This window comes from Perognathus longimembris, chromosome 17, assembly GCF_023159225.1.
Source record: "Perognathus longimembris pacificus isolate PPM17 chromosome 17, ASM2315922v1, whole genome shotgun sequence".
NCBI lineage: Eukaryota > Metazoa > Chordata > Mammalia > Rodentia > Heteromyidae > Perognathus > Perognathus longimembris.
The window spans coordinates 5,607,227-5,619,335 of NC_063177.1; positions in this window are offsets into that span (position 1 = coordinate 5,607,227).

A 12,109-nucleotide genomic window follows, 5' to 3' on the forward strand; every position below is an offset into this window, starting at 1 on the left:
TGTCCCTATTCCCTCATCCTAGTCATCTGTATTTTCTCTAGGTGCTGAAAGAATGGCACATGCCTGCACTAGTACTAGGGTTTGAACTCAGCCTCATGTCCTCACTTGGCTTTCACTCAAGGCCACATCTCCAGCTTTTTACTGGTTGCTGGTTAATTGGGAAAAAGAATCTATCAGATTTGTCTATCCAGGCTGGCTTCAAACCATGATCCTCAGATCTCAGCCTTTTAAGTAGCTAAGTTATGCAGGCGTAAGCCACCACCAGCACCTGGTCTAATACATCTTTTTTGTCTACTGTGTTATTCTACTGTGTGATCAACAGATGTCCAGGAAAGAATGCATGGAATTTAATATTATTGTCCAATAAAACTTGATTTGTCTCATACGTAATGACCTGTGGTTATTTTGCTGAGTGACAATTAGCTGCTGTTTGGACAGTTTACACATACCACTTCATTTATAGCAGATTCTTGTGGGAAGGGTTGCATTGTTGCTCTTTTTGTCATTTTCTACTATACAAAAACTAAATATTTGCTCTCTAGGCCCTAGTGGCTCATGCCTGTCATGCTAGCTCCTCAGGAAACTGAGCTCTAAGGATTGTGGTTCAAAGCCAGCTGGAAAAGTTCATGAGACTCTTATCTCCAATAAACTATTCTGCAAAAGCTATAAGTGGCTCAAGTGGTAGAGTGCCAGCCTTAAGCAAAAGATGCTCAGGGACAGCTCCTAAGCCCCGAGTTCAAGACCCAGGGGTTGCAAAAAAAAAAAACAAAAAAAGAAAGAGGAAGGGAAGAAGGAAGGAAGGGAGGGAGGGAGGGAAGGAAAGAAATATTTGCTAAATTTTCCCTGATACCATTCCACTTAAGCCTCACAGGATTCACTGTCTCACTGAGCAACAACAAAAATCCTATACAAGTCCACAATTGGATTTCCTGTCCTCCAGCCCCAGAACTGAGTGGGCCTGAGGCTCCTCCCACTAATTGATGGTAACTAGGCTCCTGCACCCACTGTGCAACTGAGAGCTCATTCATGACTCTTTGCACCTGGGACTGCCTTTGGACTTGGATCACGCTGTGAGAGAGAAGAGGTGCTGTCGTGGTAGGAGTGCCCTGATTCCGAGCCGCAGGTGGGGTCCCGGTGTTCTCTGTGGGTTTTGCCCTGGACTGGCAAACCAGAATCAGGCAGGTGAATGGGCCAAGGCCTAGATATGAAGCAGTATCTCTTCTGCCAATATTCAGCTGGGCAAGGCCCATAAGGCACATCATCCCATGAATGGACTCAATCAGCTCCTTAAACTTCACACCGGATCACATAAAGTCTCATGAAAATTACCTTCCCTCTGATTTTATTTCCATAATCTTAGAGGAATCCTAAGAAAAATAGGAGACAAAGCTGGATTGTGGGTCCATCTACAGGAAGTCTGGCCACTGTCCCTCTAGTTTTCAAGATTAATGCTTACTGTCTGAGGAGACCACATAAGCCTGAAAACTAAACACTTGATGAAACCCTGCATTGGACAGAAAGAGGAAATTCATGAGAAAAAGATGAATAAAACCTACAGTAAGAAAACATAGCAGAGCTTTATTGTGTAAGCCAGCAGTCAAGCAGACAAGCCGACACGCAGAAAGGCAGGGGCATACCCTAACACCGCGTGGGTGCTCTCAAAGGGAGAAAGATTACAGTTTCATTTTTCAACACATACACACACACACACACACACACACACACACACACACACACACACAGTGCCAAATCTTAAAGACAGCCAGAAAGAGATAAAGAAAGCCCTAACAATTAATCCAGTTTCTTTCTCAACTTCCAAAACAATTGAAGCTGGTAGATAGTAAAATGACATCTTTAAAGTCTTGAGGGGCAAGAGGGAAAGAGGAATGGCAGTTGTCAACGAATTCTATACCTAGAGTTATGGTTAAGTGTCTGTAAATTTTACAGTGCTCACACAAGATACCCCCCCCCCTTTTTTTTTTAAAGTCCCAGTCCTAGGGCTTGAACTCTGAGCCTGGGCGCTGTCCCTGAGCTGTTTCTGCTCAATACTAGCACTCATCACTTGAGCCACAGGGACACTTCTGGCTTTTTCTCAGGAGTTGGATGGAGATAAAGAGTCTCCAGGACTTTCCTGCCCTGGCTGGCTTCAAACCACAATCCTTAGATCTCAGCCTCCTGAATAGCTAAGATTACAGACATGAGCCACCAGTGCTCCTCAAGATGCTTTTCAAATTTCAGATCATATGGACTTAGAGTTAAGCCAAGCTCAGAGAGACAAATGATGCGTGTTTTCTCACATATGTAGAAGCTAGATATAAAATATAACTGGACATGATAACCTATACAGGACACTGGACAACACAATCAGTTTAAAAGAAGATGCCCCTAGAACAGGAATGCAAAGTATAACTCCTCTAAACACTTAAAATACTATTTACCAAAATGAGCTCCAGAAAATGGAAATGGGTGGGGGTTGTTGGTAGGAATATTGATGGTTTTTGTTTTTGCTTTGGGGATTTTTGTGGTCATTTGGAGGCAGGGGTGGGGTGGAAGATGGGCACAGAAAGGGAGGGAAGAAGAGTGAACACATGCAGACATGGTGTTGGGAAAATGGAGAACAGAAAAGGAATAGGCTGGACTCAATCACCAACAGGCAAAGACTGTTCACTGAGAAACAGCTAGGGGCACAGACTTCCCACGGGATTGGAGATTCTTCAAGGGGGTGAATTTGGGACCAGGCTTATATATGGGGTCTGAGCAATGAGGCAGATTATTATTTTTTTTTTTTTGCCAGTCCTGGGCCTTGGACTCAGGGCCTGAGCACTGTCCCTGGCTTCTTCCCGCTCAAGGCTAGCACTCTGCCACTTGAGCCACAGCGCCGCTTCTGGCCGTTTTCTGCATATGTGGTGCTGGGGAATCAAACCTAGGGCCTCGTGTATCCGAGGCAGGCACTCTTGCCACTAGGCTATATCCCCAGCCCGAGGCAGATTATTGAAAGTGCCACTAGGTCTAGGAAGTTGGGGCCTTTCCTTTGGCCCACAAAGGGTTGTTTACAGCTGGGCCTAGGTGAGATATCCTGCCTGCATATCAAAGCAGGTTTACATTTTGAGGTTATGCCTGGTGCCTGTGTGCTTTGAACATCTGGACTCAAGAGATTCTCCTAACTCAGTGTCCCAAGTAGCTGAGACTATAAATATGCATTACTTCATCTAATTATAGATGTTTCTGTTTTTGTTTCTGTATGTCTGTTCTCAACGATTCCTAGATCTGTGGTTTGATGTCCGTTATTGATTTGGGGAAATCCTTAATTAATCACTATTGTTTCAAATATTTCTTCTGTTTCTATCTCCTTCCAACATTCTCATTCCTTTGTGGATTACAGCTGATGGGTCCACCAGAGGCATTCTTCATTTTGTTTACTATGCTTTTGCTCTCTAGTACTTCCTCTTGATTCTTTCTTGGAGTTTCCATTTCCATTTATATTACTGTACATGGTTTTGTGTGTTGCCTGTATTTGTTGGTTGATTTTTGTTTGGTTGTTTTTCCCCCCATTAAAGCCCTTGGAAGCTGAATGCCATTGTCTCCTGGCTGCAATCTTAGCTACACAGGAGGCTGAGGTCTAAGGATCTGAGTTTGAAGCCAGCCCAAGCAGCAAAGTCCATGAGACTCTTATGTCCAAATAACCTCCACAAAGCCAGAAGTGGAGCTATGGCTCAAGTGGTATAACACTAGCCTTGAGCAAAAATGCTCTGGAACATCACCCAGGCCCTGAGTTCAAATCCCAGGAGTAGCGTGCATGCACACGTGCGTGCACACACACACTTCCCTTAGAATATTAATTTAGTTGTTTTAACTTCTTTTCTTTTTTTTTTTCTTTTTTTTTTTTGCCAGTCCTGGGCCTTGGACTCAGGGCCTGAGCACTGTCCCTGGCTTCCTTTTTGCTCAAGGCTAGCACTCTGCCACTTGAGCCACAGCGCCACTTCTGGCCGTTTTCTGTATATGTGGTGCTGGGGAATCGAACCTAGGGCCTCGTGTATCCGAGGCAGGCACTCTTGCCACTAGGCCATATCCCCAGCCCCTGTTTTAACTTCTAAGTCTAATCATTCCAAGATCCTTGCCACTTATTAATATAGTTCTGATGCTTATTTTGCCCCTTCACACTGTTTCTATTTTATTGGTTGGTTTTGTCTTTGAAGATGGCTTGTAATTTTTTTGATTGAAAGCCAACCTAGTGGGCTGGGGATATGGCCTAGTGGCAAAGAGTGCTTGCCTCGTATACATGAGGCCCTGGGTTCAATTCCCCAGCACCACATATACAGAAAATGGCCAGAAGCGGCGCTGTAGCTCAAGTGGCAGAGTGCTAGCCTTGAGCAAAAAGAAGCCAGGGACGGTGCTCAGACCCTGAGTCCAAGCCCCAGGACTGGCAAAAAAAAAAAAAAAAAGAAAGCCAACCTAGTGTACTGATTCAAAGGAACTGACATAGGCAATTATTAGCATGAGGCTTTACATTTATCTCTCAGGAGCTGGGCTGTGTTTGTTGTGATTGTAGGTGTCAGAGGCTAGCATTTCTTCAGGTATCCTTTGTTTTGTTTCTGTTGTCCGGTTATACAACAATCTGTTGATGTGGTAGTATGCATATGAAGGGCAGGTGTCTATGGTCCTATGAGTAGGTATTTTAGAGCGTCTGACCCCTTTTTGTTTTCAAAAAGGAGTTTCATGTTTCTCAATTTCCCTCCCTTAGGTAGGGAGGGATGGCTAGGGAAGGCAACAGTAGATATAAGCTTGCTCCCACAGGAAGGCTAGAGTGGGCTAGAGTGAAATACTGACCTTTCCGCAGTAAAAGGAAGTCTCTGGTCTCTTGTGAAGCCACAGTCCATTAGGCTCTGGTTAAACAGTTTTTCTCTGAAAGCAAGCTTTGTAAACAGGACTAGAATGTTCTAGATGTATTTCAAACTGGCTGCTTGCCCTCCCTAGCTTGAAAGCGTAAGTACTTGCATTAAATGTGGATGGATGAAATGCTCCATAGACAGAGATTGTCAGTTTGAATTTTTTTGGTTTTTTAATGGATTTATTTATTGTCACCATGAGGTACTGAAGGGTTATAGTTTCATATGTAAGGCAGTGAGTACATTTCTTATCAAACTTGTTACATCCTCCCTCATTTTTCTTCCACCTTTTCCCCTCCCCTTCTCCCTCACCCTCCCCATGAGTTGTACAGTTGGTTTACAGCATAGAGTTTTGTAAGTATTGCTGTTGCATTGGTTCCTCTTTTAACCTTTGTCTCTCCATTTTGATGTTCCCTTTCCCTTCCCTAGTTCCAATAAACGTAGATATAATACCCATGGTACCAAAATCAATAACAGTGACATCAGGGGTAAAACCCTGGGGAAGAAAGACAAACTATATGCTGTATATAAAGATACATCTTCAAAGCACAAAAGTGTTGAAAATGAAAAGGTAGAAAACATGCACCAGGCACAGAGCAACAAGGAGGGATAATATTACTACTATGTTAGCACCAAATAAAATAGACTTAAGAAATATTACCAGAAGCCAGGCACTGGTGGTTCATGCCTGTGATCCTAGCTACTCAGGAGGCTGAGGTCTGAGAATCATGGTTCAAAGCCAACCTGGTGAAGGAAAATCCATGAGACTTGACTTATCTCCAATTAACCACTAGACAAGTAGCATGATAGCCTTGAATGAAGAAAGAAGCTCTGGGACACTGCCCAGGCCCCAAGTTCAAGCCTCATGACTGACAAAAAAAATTATATTATATATATATATATATATCCATAGACAAAGACAAAGATTGGCATTTCATAATGACATAAAATACGCCAAGAACATAATTACAGTAGACACTTTTTGGTCCCCACTAGTATATATCTCCAAGGGGACCGTTGAGCATGCTCATGATGCTCCATGTTCGGCACTGTACTGCAGGTATGTGATTCGCTTTTCCCATCATGCTGCTCAAGGTAGACTGTCTTTCAGCAAATCTAACATTTTCACCTTATCACTTAAGTTAAGCACATTACATATACATTTTTGGTTTGGAGGGATTACCACCATTTAACCTTGCTTTTTTTAGGCACCTTTTGGTTTTCTGGGGGAAGTGTACTTTCACAAAATTAAGGAAAGCTAACACTCAACAGATCACACAACTGACACGAGACTGACTGAGAATTTTCTCCACATCATCTGAGCTGAGTAACACACAGTGGAGATTAAAATTTTGTTTTTGAAATGTCTTTTCATATTTATTTACATATGTATTATTTATTTATTTATTTATTTATTTGGTAGCCTTGGTCAAAAACGTATGTATTAAATCCACAAATAAGATAGAATTACACACCTAATAATAAAGTCCAACAATATATTAAGTGAATAATGAATAAACTTGAGAGGAAAAAATAAATAATTCACCAAAAGTCCCACTCTTGATAACTAGACAAAAAACTAGCAAGGATATATAGAAGCTGCAATACCATTAACAAATTTACCTGACATTTATAGACCATTTCTCTCAATGGCTGTAAAGTAAACATTCATTTCAAGTCATAGTGTGATTCTTGCAAACAGCTAAAAATCTCTATTAAAAAAAATTCTAACACCAGGCACTGGTGGCTCATGCCTGTAATCTTAGCTACTCAGGAGGCTGAGATCTAAGGACTAAGTTTAAAGCCAGCTGAGGCAGGAAAGTCCATTGAGACTCTTATCTCCCCAATTAATGACTAGAAAGCTGGAAGTGGAGCTGTAGCTCAAGGGGTAGAGTGCTAGTCTTGAACAAAAAAGCTTAAGAGACAATGTAGGTCCTCAGTTCAAGCCCCAGTATTGGCGTGCGCGCACACACACACACACACACACACACGTGCATCTAAGAAAGTAAGAAAAATATGTTTGAGATGGTTGGTTTATTTAAGAATCTTTTGCAAAAGAATAAAGCCTGAGTCTCAGCTCAAGCTGACCAAAAAAGAATCTCTGAGAAATAGAACTTTAATATCCACATATTTTTAAGTACCCTTGCCACGTACCAGTAGCTCACATCTGTAATCCTAGCTACTTGAGAGGTTGAGATCTGAGGATTGAAGTTCAAAGTCAACCCAGGCAGGAAAGTCCATGAGACTTATATCTCCATTAACCACCAAAAATCTGGACCAGAGGTGTGGTTCAAGTGGTAGAGTGTCGGGATCTGAACGATCCCCTTCTCCCCGATCCCACGGGGAGAATGGTGAACCCTTAAATCTATGAAAGAGCACTCGGCCTTGCCCTCCGCCGGCGGAAGGCCAAAGGCATACTCACATGGACATGCGCTAAGTTGAGGAAAGGTTGCTGAAGCCTCCCCTCCCCCCAGTCCCCTCACATGTTACCAAGAGCGGGGGCGAAAAGGAAGGCATCAGGGACACGCTGCGGTGGTGGGATGCGTCTCAAAAACTTTAATAGGGAAAGGCATTTATATAGAGGCAATGGCAGGAAAGAAAGGGGGCTGGCCAAAGGGCCAGTCATAGGCTAAGGACCATGTCCATCAAGTGACATCACGAAACTTCCTTTGTGGGCGGGACAACCCCATCATGGTGGCACGCACGTGTTAGCCTCCCAGGGGCAGGGGGCTCCTCTTCCGGTTGAGGCCGGAAGGTGGGAGGGGCCCCCTCCCATTGTCTCAGGGCTGGGGGAAGGGCAGCCCCCAACAGTAGAGCACTAGCCTTGAACAAAGAAAATCGTAGGGACAGCACACAAGCCCTGAATTCAAGCCCCAGGATTGACACACACATAAAAATTCCCCCTGGTAATTCTGATGGATGATGAAAGTAGAGACCACTTCCCTGGCTAGTATCACCCACTATAGGAAAATTACTTAGGCCAAACTTAGGCATTAATCAATGGCCAGGCTTGGATGAGCACCTGTAAGATCAGGTGCACAGCCTAGATAGGCCCACCATGACCTGTGAACCAGTTCATGAGACAAAGGCCAAAGCTACAAGGGCTCTAAGCCATAATCTCTCATCTAGTCCATGAGTCCTGAGGAAAGTACTGGGGCCCTGGCACTAGAATTCCAGTTAGGTCTTGGCTGTTGGCAAGGAAAAGGAAAGCGGGGGGTGGTGGGGTGGGGTGGGTGGAGCTGAGTTGCTAATCTCCTCATACTCTTCTTCAAGCTAGACCTCCTCCACAGGGCTACTTGGCCATGGGCAGAGGAGGAACCGGCAATAGACTTGAAGCCCATGCAGTTCACAGTGGAGTCAATGCTACCCTAGGGCTAACACCACATAGGTAGCCTTGCCATCCCTGGCAGGGACATTACCTTGACTTAGGGCGATGGGAAAGTTGCCCTTTTGCTAGTGTCTGCTTCCAAGAAGGCTGGATGGGACCCAGTTAGAGAACCCAAATCAAGTCATGCACTGAGTATCCCAGAGTTAGGGCTATAAAATGGAGTGCTCCCTGACCCCCACTTCTAGAACCTTCCTCTGCACCTGTAGCAAACTGCAGGATCTTATAGTGGCTCTGCTCCCTTGGCTAGCAGAGGTGACCTTTGGGACTGACAATAGGGAGGCCTGGCAGGAACCGGAACTGCCACCCCTTTGTGACCTGGTGTAGCCAGCCCTGCCAAGCCCTGTTTTCTCACTCTGAAAGGGGAGGGGATGTGAGAGGAAGTGATGTGGAAGGAAGCCCACAGGCCCCAGGGGTCCCTGGGAGCAGAAAGCCAAGTCCCTTGGCCAGCTTGGAGCCTTCCTGAAGAGGAGGTTCCTCCAGAAACAATGGCTGGGGCTTCTGTTTGTTTCCCTCAGGCAGCTCCATGCTTCCTTTGGGGGCATCCCCAACCCCATCCCTCAAGCTCCCCGCCACCCCAAGCAGGGAAGCCCACAACCTCCCCAGAAGGGCTCAAAGCAGAGGAGCAGAGAAGTTTCCAGTCCTGGCATCTCCAGGAGACAGGAGATGAGGAGTGGTCCCCAGCCCCCTACTGTCTTGTCAGATTCCCCTCCCTCATTGACACTGGCATCTCCTACTTCAACACCGGAAGGGGAAGGGGAAGGGGAAGGGGAAGGGGAAGGGGAAGGGGAAGGGAAGGCTCTCAGCTCCCCTGGAGACAATTCACCTTCTTCCCCCACCTTTCTGAATCTCTCTTTTCCTCCAACCCTGCCAGTAAAACCAGGGTACCAGATGCCTGGCACCTGCACCTGTCCCCAGCACCTGTCCTCCACCTCCCTCTGGGGGGCAGAACAAGCAAACTTGGGGGCAAACTTGGGGGGCAAACTGTCCCCAAGTACAGCTGTTTATTTCTCTCTGTTCCATACATTGTGCACGTGCAAGTATGTGTGTCCCTGAGACCTGAGTGTGTAATCCTGGGTAAGCTGGCTGTGGCTGTGTTCCTCTGAGGGGTCTTATAAATCAAGACTGTACTAGTGACAGTGACCTGGCCAGTCCAGAAACCTGGCCAGACCTGAAAACACTCCCCACACTTCCTGTGTGCTAGCCAGCTGCAGAGCTGGGATTTCCCATTCACGTCAGCTCACCTGAGCTGAACCTCACAGGTACTGCAGGCCCAATGGGTACTGTTAGACCCATTTTACAGATGGAGAAACAGAGAAAGGGAAGTGGAGTAACTTGTCCAAGGTCACACAGGTAAGCTTAAAAAACAAACCATCAAACAGGGTTCCAGCCCACAGTCAACTCTGGAGTCCTTGGTGTGTGTGTGTGTGTGTGTGTGTGTGTGTGTGTGTGTGTGTGTGTGTGTGTGTGTGTTGAGGCTGGGACTTGATCTGGGCACTATCCTGGAGCTTTTTTATTTTTTGCTCAGGGCCAGTGCTCTACCACTTAAGCCACAGCTCCATGTCCAGCATTTGCTTAGTGATTAATTGGAGCTAAGAGTCTCAAGGACTTCAAACCTTGATCTTCACATCTCAGCCTCCAGAGCAACTAGGATTACAGGAGTGAGCCACTGGCACCAAGCTCTAGCCCCTGTTCTTAACCATTAACCCCTTCTCAACCACTGGCACCTAGTGGTGGGTAAAGTGAGCCTCGGGAAGACAGGGAGACAAAGTTCACAGGGATGTCTTAGAAGGATGGCTTCATTGGAATGTAATTCAAAAGGAGCTCTGGCAGTTTCCATCTGGGAAGTGAGGAAGGGGTGGGGTGGGGCTGGAGGAGGCCGGAAGTGCCTGGGAGAGGTCTGGTGGGGCTCAAGGGCTGGCTGTCAGGAAGGGAACCTGAGTGTAGCTTCTGCCCTGAGAACTAACTGTCCTGATGTGGTCCCTGGAGGACAGGAGAAAAAGGGAACAGAGGGGATCCCACTCCCAGCCCCCACCCCCATGGAGCGGGGCCTTTCACAGCCATGGTCCAGAGGCTTCTCAGGGCAAAACTGGAGCCATGAATCTTTAAGACCCGACCAGGATCCTTTGAGAGACTTTGAAGCTGAGGAGCCTCTGCAAACACACTCTCCCAGGTCACAAAGGGGGAAACTGAGGTCCAGAGAGGAGGGTCACACAGCTAGAGGCATTCCAGAAGAGGAGCCCAGCCTGGTGACTTTTCTAGCTTTTGGAGATATGTCTCCTGTGTGTGTATGTATGTGTACCTGTGCATGAACACCTGCGTGCACAAGCACATATATACGCATGGAGGCCAGAACATTTGCATAGGGTAAAGGTGGCTTTGCAGGCCTGTCCCTCGTCCTGGTAGGAATTCCTTTGCTGGAAGGCAACAGTGAGTGTGTACTTTACACAGATCAGGAAGCCTGGGCACCTCAACTTGTCCTGAGAAGCTCCATGGCCTGCTGCCCGGCTCAGCGGATACTAATTGTAAGCATGCTTCTCTTCATTATTACCCCCAGCAAATTCCTATTCTGCACACATAATCCACAGACCTGCACTGCTGGAAGTAAAAGAAGGGAAATTCCACTTTCAATACTGTTCTTCCCTTTCCATAGCCACAGCAGGCAGTACTAATCACCAACCAATTCTCAAGTGATGCTGATGCTGCTGATCCAGGGACCATGCCTTAGGAACTATTTGCTTAGAGTTAGACTTGTCCAGTTTCACTGGGTAAAGTGGGTGGAGGTTGGATAGGGTGCCCCAGAAGCAGGAGTACTTATCAGTATGCCACATCCCAGTGGCACAGCCTGAAGGTCTTCCTGTGTAGCGAGTACACTGGGTGTCCCTGCTTCCAGCCCCACCTCCATTAGGGATGTGAGCCTTCAATTCTTTTTTTAGCCATCTCTGTAACTATATTGTTTAAAGGAAGTAAAATATGTTATAAAGCTGTTTTCTGACCTGTTATCATCATTTTATAGACTTACAACTGGAGTCTGAACTCAGGGCTAGGCACAAGTGCTCTACCACTTATGTACCCGGTCCTTTTGCGCTTTTTAGTTCTTTTTCAGATTGGATCTTGCTAATGTTTACCACTGTAGCCTATAGCCATGACCCTTTTACCTAGGCCTTCCAAGTAGCCGGTGTTGCAGGCACATGGCTCCATGCCCGACCCTATATTCTCACCATTTTCTAAGAACAGATCTGACCAACCTGGGGTCCTTCTCATTTTGGGAGATTATTGGATGTCAAAACTAGGAGATGGAGGGCTGGGGAGATAGCCTAGTGGCAAGAGTGCCTGCCTCGGATACACGAGGCCCTAGGTTCGATTCCCCAGCACCACATATACAGAAAAACGGCCATAAGCGGCGCTGTGGCTCAAGTGGCAGAGTGCTAGCCTTGAGCGGGAAGAAGCCAGGGACAGTGCTCAGGCCCTGAGTCCAAGGCCCAGGACTGGCCAAAAAAAAAAAAAAACAAAAAAAAACTAGGAGATGGAGCTAGAAGGAACTGAAGTACTCTAAATGCACTTTCAATTCCATGGAAAAAAATCAAGAAAGGAGGAACTGGGAGCTACAGAGTTTGGGTCACTCGAGGAGAGAAAACCATAGAGTCCACGCCCAAAGCTACTTCAGGGAAGCCGGGTGATAAGAAGAGCAAGAGAAGCCAGCACTGACTCGTGATTTTCTATTTCAGTTAGATCAATGCTGATAATCAGAGTTTGCAGTGGGGTGGCTAAGTTGGGGGGTGGGGGGCGAACAGAGAGCTGCTCAACTCCTGCTGAGGCTACAGGGATGAGATCTGGG